The 13612-nt window shown below is 46.1% G+C and overlaps 2 pseudogenes; both read right to left on the reverse strand.

Moving 5' to 3' along the window:
* Positions 1-6624: 6624 nt before the first annotated feature.
* LOC138378454 (ATPase WRNIP1 pseudogene) lies at positions 6625-8710 on the reverse strand (annotated as a pseudogene).
* Positions 8711-9738: 1028 nt separating this feature from the next.
* Positions 9739-11790, reverse strand: LOC138378456 (ATPase WRNIP1 pseudogene; annotated as a pseudogene).
* Positions 11791-13612: the final 1822 nt, after the last annotated feature.

Genomic DNA, 13612 nt, shown 5'->3' on the forward strand with positions numbered 1-13612 from the left:
GAATGTGTGGGGATTTCTGAATATAAAGATTTGTGTCTTTTCTTAATTTTAGAAAATTGTCAGTCATTCTTTCAATATTGGTTCTCTCACATCTATTTATTATCTTTGTCTAGAACTCTAATGAAATGCATATTAGACAATCTCACTCTACGTCTCTTAATCTCTATTTCATATTTTCTATATGTCTGTCTTTGTGAACTGCATTTTGGGTAATTTATAGAGATTTACTTTCTCAATTAATACTTTTCTTGTGAGCTATTTCAATTTGGGTATTGTTATTATTATTACCTAACTTCTAGAACATCTTAGTATTTAGTATAATTTATCTATAAAACCCATCTGAAACTAGTGTTTTCTTTGTGAGACAGAGTCAATATCTTTTTTTTTTTTTTTTTTTTTTTGAAGCACTCTTGCTGTGTTGTCTGGGCTAGATTTGTGGTGGCCTCAGCCTAGGTCACAGCAACCTCAAACTCCTGGGCTCAAGCAATCCTTCTGCCTTAACCTCCTGAGTAGCTGGGACTACAGGCACTCCCCACCACATCTGGTTAATTTTTGTTTGTTTGTTTGTTTCTATTTTTAGTTGCCTGGCTGGTTTATTTTTCTATTTTTAATAGAAATGATGTCTCACTTTTGTTCAGGCTGGTCTCAAACTCCTGACCTCAAGTGATCCTCCCGGAGTGTTAGGATTATAGGTGTGAGCCACCACGCCCAGCCCCTAATATCTTTAATGGATAGATGACAATTCAAACTATTTTATTTCTTTTTGAGTTGGTTTTGACAATTTGTATTTTTCCTTAAAATTTGTTATTTTCTCCAGTTGCCAAATGTGTTGACATAACATTGCAATGTAAATTTTAAAGCTCTTCTTAATTCATACTTTTATTCTTTGTAAAATACACATTTAAACATATTAAACACCTTTATATTAGTTTTTAAGATAATCATTCTAATATCTGCAATTTTTGTGGGGTTCATTTTGCATTTTGTTTGTGTTTGTCTGCCAACTCTTGTTCACAATAACTCTTTTCCTTATATTTTTTGTAATATTTGATTGTGACTTCAGGGTCTTTGTGGTTATATTCATGGAAAATTTTAAGGTGTCTAGAAACACTGTAAGCCAAGTGTTTTGCTTTCTTAATTTTTTTTTCTACAGTAGTTGTATGAAATGACACTTTAAGCTCATATAAAGAGAGACTTGTCATTAGGAATTTTTCTTTATTATCCCTCCACCCGGAGCCCAAATCAAAACAGACAAGTATATTTGCCATCTCTCTTTGTGGGTCTGTCACCTGGTAGGGATCTAGCTTTATCTAGGAATCTTTGACATGACCTCCCTTTTTGAGGTTCCTGTCCTGACAGCCATGAAAGCCCATGGTCTAAGCCACCAGGATTGAGAAATGTCAGAAAATGCAGCTGTAAGAGCCTCTGAAATTCTCTACTGTAACTTTATCACCTTCTATCCCCTCCAACGATTTCTTACTTTTGTGCTCAGGCAACCACACATTTGAAATATAAGTATATGCATATATATTTTATTTGACAGTCTCAGATATTGTACTTCAGGGGCGTTTTTCTGTACATGTAAGCCACTTTATTTTGGGGAATGAATTCTTTCTTTATCTTTTCTTTACAGGAAGCTGGGCAACACTGGAGCATTTTCCATTCCGTGAGAAGAATGATTCAGCCTCTCAGTGTAACAGTCCTCATTGCACGTCTCCATCAGTTTTCAAAGGCATAATGCACAATTCTGCAAACAGACTGGGATGTCAAGGAAGTAGATGGAAGGGTTTACAATGCTGCTATTTTATTCAACAAGAAATCTAACTACATTTTGAGAAATAGAAACAAAAGCACTCAAAATTTCACCGATTTGACACAACTCCTACCTATAATTGTGTAATTTATCATTTTTTCTATATACACACATTCTTTTAATAGTTATTGCATCGTTTTAAAAAGTATTTTGCATGTATTTGTAATATTAATGATCAGAATTATGAATAAAATGAAAGAAATTTTCCTTCTAACGGGCTCTTTTTGCACCATACTGGAAACATAAGATTCCAAGGAGACACAAACACAATGCCATGTTAGTTCAGTGTATTGTCTCCTTTTAGGACTAAACCCATTTTTTTAATAGCAAACACAAATAATGCTGGGTAATCCCACAACACAAGTAACCACTTGAGTCATGTCAGGTAGGTCTGGTAGACACAGAGAACTAGGACAAAAGAGCCAGAATTGTGCAGAGTGCAGATGCCAATGAGTTCTCCCCCAAAAGTCTTATCTGTGGCCAGTCAAGACTCAGCTATTAAAATTCTCACCCTAATGCCAGTGTCCAATACTGAGTAGTCTTTGATTATGTTACTCTTAGTAGGAGCGTCATACCTGTCAACATCATGCCCTGGGAAGGAGACTTGCCTGGGAATGTCAAATTGCTGAGATTTCATCAGCAGGAAAGTAGAAATATAGGTTGTTGGTGTGCAATCCACTGGGACCCCAGCCAGGCTCTCCAAACACAGATGTGATCTCCCTCCAGGCTGTACTTATTGAATGAAAGACTAAATTAATAAATAGAATAAAATGGCAAAAAGTGTCCACTTTGCAGTTCCTAACAAGCAAACCCTGGTCTCTGGTCTTTGGAGCACCTAATTGATAACACACACCAAACTCTCTGGCTTGGCCCTCAACTGGGCAGATTCTCATTTGGTGTTGTGTTAGCTGCTGCAGGATTCTTCAGGGAAAAGGATCTACTATCCATGTGAAAGGTTTGTTTCTGGAAAATTTTCTAAGGTTGCTAGTACAGTATTAATATTACCCTAAATACCTCCATTTCTTTAATATATACTCCGAATGTGGGTGGAATGTATATAGATTTCTTATGAGTTAGTAGAGCAGTGTAACATTTCTGAAAATAAACCCAGAGAACAAACATTTGCGATGCACAGGGATTAGAGCACTGTGTTGTAGTCGCTGCTCTGCATTAACGAGCCCCGTTAATTACGTATACATATATATGTGTACATTTATGGCCACTTCCTCTCTCAGGTACTCGGATGTGTTTCCATCTGAGTACTCGACAATAAATAGCAATTTATTTGAAATCTTACATTTTATTTTATATGGCTAATAACATATCCTATGCTATAGTATAGACAGGTTTTTTTTTTTTTTTGTTTTGTTTTTTTTTTTTTTTTGAGACAGAGTCTCACCCTGTTGCCCAGGCTAGAGTGAGTGCCGTGGCGTCAGCCTAGCTCACAGCAACCTCAAACTCCTGAGCTCAAGCGATCCTCCTGTCTCAGCCTCCCGAGTAGCTGGGACTACAGGCATGCGCCACCATGCCCGGCTAATTTTTTCTATATATATTTTTAGCTGTCCATATAATTTCTTTCTATTTTTAGTAGAGGTGGGGTCTCGCTCTTGCTCAGGCTGGTCTCGAACTCCTGAGCTCAAACGATCCGCCCACCTCGGCCTCCCAGAGTGCTAGGATTACAGGCGTGAGCCACCGCGCCCGGCCAAGACAGGTTTTTAAAAATATAAAGTCTTCCCTAAATATTTTTGAGTAAAACAGATGTTTCAGAGAGTTGCTCCATGCATATCTTATGGCATCAAAGCACCATCTGCCCCATTACCAACTACCACAGTTTGAAGGTTGAATAATTATATGCTAAATAGAAGTTAAAAACTAAAGTGAAGTAATGTTTTCCCTTCCTCCTTCCTTTGAGGTTTACCAATAACTGTTTTTCAGAGTTAGCCTCCTATTTGAAAACATTATTTTAAATTGTTAATCAGGGCAAATACTTTAGCAGCTGTTAGAAGGTGAATGCTTTGTGAATTTTTATCTATGGATTTATTTGTAATGAGATTGTTGGAAGGTGTATAAGCACAAAAAATCTATTGATTTATAATCTTTCTGCATTGCCAATGGCCTCAGGGCATCTTGTTAAATTGGCTTGTATTTATTCTTTTCTGCCACCAGAAGTGATAACCATTTCTGCACACAGAACTCGGAAATCTCTTTTAATGGATCACAGCGTCAGAGAACAGGATTCTCTGCATCTCCTGTTTTCTTTACAAACCCAGATCACCTGTGTCCCTGCCAGTTACCTGGACAATGGGATCAGTTCTCTCATCTTCTGGAAGACTCGAGGCCTTGGCATGCCTCCAAAATGCTCTTCTTTGGAAAGGTACCCTTGACCCAGGTTGTGCAGAGCCACAGATGACAACAGGCCTCCTCATCTTCATGTGACCATGTGACCATCAACAGGCCATGTGACCAGGGCAGGAGAGCTTCTTTTCCACTGCGGGAAAAATCAATTAGTGTTATTTAATAAAAAGTACTTCCTTTTGTTTGCTTTTTAAAAAAGCAAATTAAGTGCTCTAGTCATTGTAAATTTAAATTAAAGAATGGGGAACAAAGACCAAGCTAAAATTCATAAATCTGTACTCCAGTGATGGAACACGACCAGATAAAAGGGAAAGGAGAAGGGTGATAGAGAGACGAAGGCAGCCCACCGCATGGAGACGCGTGCAGAGGGGGGAGCCGGTGGACGTACAGACCCTTCGGTTGATGCAGACACAGCACATACAGTCAGTGTCACATGCAAGGGCGCCTCATCCCCACCTTGCATCTTCTGGGATCCTGGCAATAGCTATTTCAAAAATCAGGTTGCCTTTTCATGGCTATAAAGATCAAGTTCCTGTTGGTACCTGCTCCATCTTTTGGGAGACTGATTCAGTCCCTCGTCAGAACTTTCCCCCTGTGGCCTTTGGTCTAGGACAGGAATTGGCTTTTGCTGCACAGCTAGGAGACGGGAAATGCTGAGATGTCACTGAGGGGGAAAAATGACTCAGAAGCTAATTTTACAAGTCAAAGACTCAAATTATTATAAAACTACAAAAATGAAGAAGAAAAGTTCAGGCACATGAGTATTCAAATTCAAGGGGACACACTTAGGAAGCAGTAAGTCTAGGACAGTGTGAGGCTCAGCCAGCCCTCCTGGAACACCCTGCTGGAATACGGCTCCTTGGGACCCGGAGTCAGATTTAGGTACTGAGTATCTAGGTCTCCCCTACGAAGAGGGCCTGAGTCAAGGCAAGCTCCAGGAGGGCTGGCTTTCCCTCTGGCGGCAGAGCCCTTTGTGGTGGAGGCTCCCTGACCCAGTATCTTGTCCCTGTGCTTCTGGGACTGGCCTTAGAAGTTGTTTTAGTCACTCCCCCGCCCCCCCCCCCCCGTGACTGCCTCTTCTGCAGGCTTGCATTCTTCCCCTTGCATTCCTCCTGACTGCTGTTCCATCTCACCTTGAAACTCTGCAGCTGTCTCTCTCCCCTCCACACCGTGAGGCCCACTGGCGCCTTCTGTGTAAGGGAAGCCTCCCAGGGCCCCAGTGGCTTTGGAGCCAGAGTGCTGGGCTTGAGTCCTCACTCTGACATGGATTGGCTCCGTGTGTGGCCTTGGACTCATTGCACATGCTCACAGCTTTGCCATCCACAAAGCCGGGTTCTACACGTGTGAGGGGACTCCCATGAAACAGTGTGTGGCGGGCCCTGTGCTCCCCTATGGGCAGGGGGTCTGTCCCACCCGCCTTCCTTCCCACCTCTGGCCTCTGCCCCATCACTTACTAGCCCCGGGTTTGCCGGCTGCGAATCTCAGCTAGGACACACCACGAAGAGAAAGGACCCAGAAATCATGCAGTCATGGGGCGGTCAGCTACATGCAAGGGCTGATGGAGGATGAAGACTGTTCTTCCCAACTGCCCCAGTGCTTCTCTGGCAGACTCCTTCCTGGACCACATGGGGAAGGAAATTCTAGGAAGTGTCCCCTGATCTTTTCTCAGGAGCAGAGGGGATGGTGACATCAGGAGACTGTGGTCACACTGGGTCCTCAAGTCCTTCCGTTATGAACTTGCCGGAGACCCAGCTTCCTTGCCTTGTGATCCTTCCTAGCCTTGGGGTTTTGTATGCAGAAAATAGGGCATCGTATACAAAGTCCTGGGCACAGTGTTGCAGTGCACGTGCTATTTTGTGTGTGTGCACATGTACAGACCCCCGCATATGCATAGTCCCCAAGGCCATACACAAAATGTTGACAGTGATTACCTCTAGAGGGTGGGATGTTGACTTTTTATTATCTTTTTTTTTCTTATTTCTCATCTCTATTTTTTGAATTATTATTTTCCACCCAAGTTATCGTGTGTTACTTGTTTTTTTTTTATTTAAAATAGTTTTATCGGCTTGTAAGACCTTTGCATATAAAAAAATACCCAAAACACTATGCAGTATTAAATCACAATTACATTTTTTCACCAATTAAAACTACCCAGAATATACATTTTTTAAAGAAAAAAATCCTACAGAACTGAATTCTGAAATGACATTATGACTTAAATATTATGACAAAATAGATAATTCCTTATAACATTAATTCATTGCACAAAGCTGCCAGATATTTTCATAAGCATAACCATTGCACAGAGTGCAAATGAACACAATTTCAATGTCACACATTTAGTTGAAGTAACTGCACCTCCACCTACAGAACTCTTAAATTTCTGGCACAAAATGTTGGTCTGTTTTAACTTCTACCAGGCAACCATCTTCACAGTCCAGTTACTCCTTCTTTCTGGCCCTTCCTAAAAAAAGAAACATCCTTCTGCTGTCATAGCCTAAAAGAGTCAGCACCTCCTTTGCTTGAAAATATCAACTCCTCTCAACTCTTCAGGCAGGTCTTCCTGCTCCACAGGCTCGCTGTACAGGGGGTTGTACTTGTAGCCTTTGCAGTAGCCCAAATCCTTCATAAGCCCGGTTGCCATGTTCCTCAGGTGCAGAAGGCCCTGAGGCACTGGGGGCAGAGGGCCCTGGTGGTTCCTCAGGCAGGTTTTGACGTTGCTGTAGGCACTGAACACCTCAATGGACTTTGGGGCTCTGGCAAAATAGACTACACACTGGGCCAGAAGCACCTCGCATTCAGGCATGCCTATAAAATGACAGCCTTGGTAGGCAGCGACTGCTTGTGTTAACGCAGATGGGTCTGCCAGACCTATGTCCTCGCTGGCGAACCTCACGAGCCTCCTTGCCACATAGAGTGGGTCCTCTCCTCCCTCGAGCATGTGAGCCAGCCGATAGAGGGAGGTGTTCTGCTCGGAGCCCCGCATGGACTTGTGCAGGGTGGAGATGCAGTTGCAGTGCTCCTTTCCTGCACGGTCATGCATAATGTGGGATTGCTGCAGGCCTTCCTTCAGGTCATTCTCAGTGATCAGAACTCTGCTGGGAGAATAGGTTTGCCCACCCTTCTTATAGAACATCTTCCTGGAGCTTAGCCTGGCCAGCACAGCCAGCTGCAGTCCATTCAACCCAGCCCGGGCGTCCCCGTCATTGAGGTAAGCAAGAGTGTCTACTGCTTTGTCCTCTGTGATCACGGAGGGCTCAGAGCTGCTGTTGCTACTGTGGCCCAGAGGGTCAGTGGGACGGCTAGAGTCTAGGACGTGGATTCCCAGTGAGTTGATCACTCGCATTAAAATAGACATCATTGCCTCTACCAGAAGTTTCTCAAGAACAATCACCTGACAGCAGCTCAGAAGAGCAGTGTTGACCTGGAAGGAAGGGCTCTCAGTGGTTGCCACGATGACGGTGATCGTCCCACATTCCACCTGAGGAAGGAAGTGTCCTGCTGAGATTTATTGAACCGATGAATCTCGTCAATAAAAAGGATGGTTTTCCTTTTGAAAAAGCTCTTTTCATTTTAAGCTTGTTTTATGACATCTCGCACATGATTTGTCTTGGCATTTGTTGCAGACAATGTCACAAGCCTTGTGCTATGCTTCTTGCTGTTGTTGGCTGTGATGTGAGCCAGAGTGGTCTTGCCGCAGCCCGGTGGCCCCCAAAGGATGAGCGAGGAGGGAATTCCGTTGGTTTCCAAGAGCGAGCAGAAAAAGATCTCCTGCCCCACAGCCCTGCTCTGCCCCATGTAGTCCTGCAGCGAGTCAGGACGCATCTCGGCCAGTGGCTTGCCCTCCAGCATCTGCCGGATCTCCTCCACAGCCCCCACCGCTGGCCCCATAGGTGGCAGCGGTGGCAGCGGTGTCTTTGTCCCAGTGCCCCAGGTCGTCCTCGCCATTCCTGTCCGCATCTCTGTCGCCATCGCCGTCGCCCAGCGCCTCCTCCTCCTCCTGCGCCTCAGCCTCGTCCCAGCTGTGCGGAGACACGCTGCCCGCAGCGGTGGCCATGGCCGCCGGCCCCTTTCCGGACCCCTTCCTCCCGGGGCTGCTGGAGCAGGCCACCGGGAAGTCGGAGATGGGGCGGGAGCTGCTGAGCGTGGGCGGCGCGTCGTAGCTCTCCCTGCTCTGGGTCTCGCCGCCATTGTCGCCCTCCTCGCCCTTGCCCTCGCTGCTCTCAGCCACTGTCGGGGTGGCCGGCTGCTTCAGCGTGGAGCTCTCCGACAGCCGCCGCCTCTTGGCGCTGGCGGCCAGGGCCCCTTGGCCCGCTCCCTGGCGCTGTGCAGGTCGGCTGCGGGCTCCGCGTGCCCCGCGGGGTGGAGCAGCAGACAGCGGTCCAGGTGCGAGTTGATGTGTGCAGCGGGCAACATCTGCTGGCACACGGGGCTCTGCAACTGGTCAACGTGTGTTACTTGTTTAACCAAAATACGAAGGGAGACATTCCTAAAAATTGGATCTACATCCTTGCTGCACAGGCAATTTAAAATAGAAAACATTCTTCAGGACATTCACAGTTCAACTATAAATATTATCATAAAAATGTAATCAGCCACTGGCCACACTAAGAGAAATTAAAAGAGAAAACACTAAGATCCCTCAGAAATAGACAAAGGTGAAGCCATCTTCTGCTAATTTCTCTGCAAGCTACAGGAGTAGAGATTGTGGGCATTTTGATACGTGTTTTTCTCTCTGTGGTGAGAAGAGGACAGAATTCGAGGTCTGCAGGCACCAGCGTTATGGGGACATAAAAGGAATTGAAATGATTTGGGTGAAGTTCCCTGACATCCCACTTAGAGGTGATTTGTGTTAACCTGCTAGGATTCTAATTTTTCTGGAGGGTTGAATTGAAAATTTACCATGGCTTATGACCTATCAGAAGAAAAGAGTTTTTGTGTTTTTTTTTTAATTAACAGAATCACAATCTTTCTATTCTTCCTAATGTGTCTGTATCCGCCAAATGACAGGCGCTAGTGGATGGTAACAGGTACTGCGCACACGCACGTGTAAACGCACAGGCACACGCTCTTGTGCACACTTGCTTGGGGGCTCTTTGAACCTTTGGCCTTCTCAGGTTCAGGTGTCTGGTCCAGTGCATTGCCTCAGCATTTCATGTTCTTGTTTCCAGACGTGTTGAAAGTGCCTATCTGCTGCTTCCTTTCTGTGCGCACAACATGTAAAATTCAGGTCTCACTTTTTTTAGTGCATGAGCATATTTTTAAAAAAGTCAATCCTGCTCATCATTCACGTGTCCCCATCTCCTTTGCAGTCCTGCTCCCAGGGCCACTGCCTGTGGGGAGTGGGGGAAGCCTAACATAACCAGCACAGAGTGCAAATGAACACAATTTCAATGTCACACATTTAGTTTAAGTAACTGGGCCTCCACTACAGAACTCTTAAATTTCTGGCACAAAATCTTGGTCTGTTTTAACTTCTACCAGGCAACCAACTTCACAGTCCAGTTACTCCTTCTTTCTGGCCCTTCCTAAAAAAAGAAACATCCTTCTGCTGTCATAACCTAAAAGAGTTAGCACCTCCTTTGCTTGAAAAAATCAACTCCTCTCAACTCTTCAGGCAGGTATTCCTGCTCCACAGGCTCGCTGTACAGGGGGTTGTACTTGTAGCCTTTGCAGTAGCCCAAATTCTTCATCAGCCCGGTTGGCGCATTCCTCGGGTGCAGAAGGCCCTGAGGCACTGGGGGCAGAGGGCCCTGGTGGTTCCTCAGGCAGGCTTTGATGTTGCTGTAGGCACTGAATTCCTCAATGGACTTTGGGGCTCTGGCAAAATAGACTATACACTGGGCCAGAAGCACCTCGCATTCAGGCATGCCCATAAAATGACAGCCTTGGTAGGCAGCGACTGCTTGTGTTAATGCAGATGAGTCTGCCAGACCTATGTCCTTGCTGGCAAACCTCACGAGCCTCCTTGCCACGTAAAGCGGGTCCTCTCCTCCCTCAAACATGCCAGCCAGCCAGTAGAGGAAGGCGTTCTGGTCGGAGCCCCGCATGGACTTGTGCAGGGCGGAGATGCAGTTGTAGTGCTCCTCTCCTGCACGGTCGTACAAAATGTGGGATCGCTACAGGCCTTCCTTCACGTCATTATCAGTGATCAGAACTCTGCTGGGAGAATAGGTTTGCCCACTCTTCTTACAGAACATCTTCCTGGAGCTTAGCCTGGCCAGCACAGCCAACTGCAGCCCATTCAACCCAGCCCTGGTGTCCCCGTCATTGAGGTAAGCCAGAGTGTCTACTGCTTTGTCCTCTGTGATCACGGAGGGCTCAGAGCTGCTGTTGCTGCTGTGGCCCAGAGGGTCAGTGGGACGGCTAGAGTCTAGGATGTGGATTCCCAGTGAGTTGATCACTCGCATTAAAATAGTCACCATTGCCTCTACTGGAAGTTTCTCAAGAACAATCACCCGACAGCAGCTCAGAAGAGCAGCATTGACCTGGAAGGAAGGGCTCTCAGTGGTTGCCCCGATCAGGGTGATCGTCCCGCATTCCACGTGAGGAAGGAAGTGTCCTGCTGAGATTTATTGAACTGATGAATCTCATCAATAAAAAGGATGGTTTTCCTTTTGAAAAAGCTCTTTTCATTTTGAGCTTGTTTTATGACATCTCGCACATGATTTGTCTTGGCATTTGTTGCAGACAATGTCACAAGCCTTGTGCTATGCTTCTTGCTGTTGTTGGCTATGATGTGAGCCAGAGTGGTCTTGCCGCAGCCAGGTGACCCCCAAGGATGAGGGAGGGAATTTCGTTGGTCTCCAAGAGCGAGCGGAACAAGGTCTCCTGCCCCACAGCCCTGCTCTGCCCCATGTAGTCCTGCAGCGAGTCAGGACGCATCTTGGCCAGCGTCCTGCCCTCCAGCATCTGCCGGATCTCCTCTGCGCCCAGCGCGGGTGTGCAGACGGCCTGCCGCTGGCCCCACAGGTGGCGGTGGTGGTGGCGGCGTCCTCCACATCCCAGTGCCCCGGGTCGTCCTTGCTGTCTGCGTCCGCGTGTCCGTCGCCATCGCCGTCGCCCACGGCCTCCTCCTCCTTCTGCGCCTCAGCCTCGTACCAGCTGTGCGGAGACACGTTGCCCACAGCAGCGGCTGCGGCCGCCGGCCCCTTTCCGGACCCCTTCCTCCCGGGGCTGCTGGAGCGGCCACTGGGAAGTCGGAGATGGGGCGGGCGCCACTGGGCGTGGGCGGCTCGTCGTAGCTCTCCCTGCTCTGGGTCTCGCCGCCATCGTCGCCCTCCTCGCCCTCCCCCTTGCTGCTCTCAGCCGCCTTCAGGGTGGCCGGCTGCTTCAGCGCGGAGCTCTCCGACAGCCGCCGCCTCTTGGCGCTGGCGGCCAGGGCCCCTTGGCCCGCTCCCTGGCGCTGTGCGGGTCGGCTGCGGGCTCCGCGTGCCCCGCGGGGTGGAGCAGCAGACAGCGGTCCAGGTGCGAGTTGATGTGCGCGGTGGCATCATCTGCTGGCACACGGGGCACTGCACCTGGTCAACGTGTGTTACTTGTTTAACCAAAATACGAAGGGAGACATTCCTAAAAATTGGATCTACATCCTTGCTGCACAGGCAATTTAAAATAGAACACATTCTTCAGGACATTCACAATTCAACTATAAATATTATCATAAAAATGTAATCAGCCACTGACCACACTAAGAGAAATTAAAAGAGAAAACACTAAGATCCCTCAGAAATAGACAAAGGTGAAGCCATCTTCTGCTAATTTCTCTGCAAGCTTCAGGAGTAGAGATTGTAGGCATTTTGATACTTGTTTTTCTCTCTGTCGTGAGAAGAGGACAGAATTCGAGGTCTGCAGGCACCAGCATTATGGGGACATAAAAGGAATTGAAATGATTTGGGTGAAGTTCCCTGACATCCCACTTAGAGGTGATTTGTGTTAGCCTGCTAGGATTCTAATTTTTCTGGAGGGTTGAATTGAAAATTTACCATGGCTTATGACCTATCAGAAGAAAAGAGATTTTTTTTTAATTAACAGAATCACAATCTTTCTATTCTTCCTAATGTGTCTGTATCCGCCAAATGACAGGCGCTAATGGATGGTAACAGCTACTGCGCACACGCACGTGTAAACGCACAGGCACACGCTCTTGTGCACACTTGCTTGGGGGCTCTTTGAACCTTTGGCCTTCTCAGGTTCACGTGTCTGGTCCAGTGCATTGTCTCAGCATTTCATGTTCTTGTTTCCAGACGTGTTGAAAGTGCCTATCTGCTGCTTCCTTTCTGTGCACACAACATGTAAAATTCATGTCTCACTTTTTTTAGTGCATCAGCATATTTTTTAAAAAGTCAATCCTGCTCATCATTCACGTGTCCCCATCTCCTTTGCAGTCCTGCTCCCAGGGCCACTGCATGCGGGGAATGGGGGAAGCCTGCAACAAATGGGATGGGGAGTGGTCCTCCTCCTCCTCTTCCTCACTGGGGAGCTGTGAAGAACCACAGAGGAGCCACCCTGGGGATGGAGTTTTATGGCCTGTTGGGGTCAGCAAGAAAGCCTGGGGGCAGGGAGGGGCCAGGGCCAGCTCTTTCCCCACTACCCAGTGTCGGCTAGTTGGGCTTTTAGGGGCCCCTTGTGCAGAGACTACTGGACCTTCCTAAAGATCTGCCTTGGTTCTCTAAGATTTAGAGAAAGTCAGTCCTTTAGGACTCATTTTTTGCCACCTTTGAAAAATAATAATAGTTCTTTTATAAACATTTAAGATTCCAAGAGCAACAAAATGAAAAATGGCTGAATGTTCCTGAACTGAAATCTCCCTGGCAGGCAGAGGTAAATCCTGCCTGACTTCACTAGAAGATTGGGGGCTGATCTTGTGGTTTTTCTTCACAGAGGGTCAAGGCGCGCCTGGGTTTGTCTGCACCATTTATTCTTTCCCACAATAATTTCCAGGTCTTACTTCATGAACAAAATTATTTAAACATATTCTATAAAATTACATTCAGGCCATGTGTATAAGGTATGCATAAAACATAAATAAATTTTATGTTTAGACTTGTGTCCCAATCCCAAGATATCTTATTGCAAATATGCAGATGTGCAAATATTCCAAAATTTTAAAAATCTAAAATTTGAACCACCTCTGGTCCCAAGCATTTTGGATAAGACATACTCAACCGGAACATACTAATGAAGTATCTGACAGGAGCACACCCAGCTTCCAGTGGCCACAAGAAAAAAAAGTATTACAAACCCTCCATGAGATCCCTCATATTATAATCCCAAATCCATACTTTCTTCCTCAATGGTAAAAAAAAAAAAAAATCAAACTTCTGAATTTGGTTTGCTTATTAGCTTTTAATCAAATAAAATAATACAGAATGTACTGTTTTATGCTAGTCTAATTTCATGATATTTGCAAGTTTCATACATATTTTTAAAGTGGCTATAAATAAT

The sequence above is a fragment of the Eulemur rufifrons genome, chromosome 30, assembly GCF_041146395.1.
Source record: "Eulemur rufifrons isolate Redbay chromosome 30, OSU_ERuf_1, whole genome shotgun sequence".
NCBI classification, from domain to species: domain Eukaryota; kingdom Metazoa; phylum Chordata; class Mammalia; order Primates; family Lemuridae; genus Eulemur; species Eulemur rufifrons.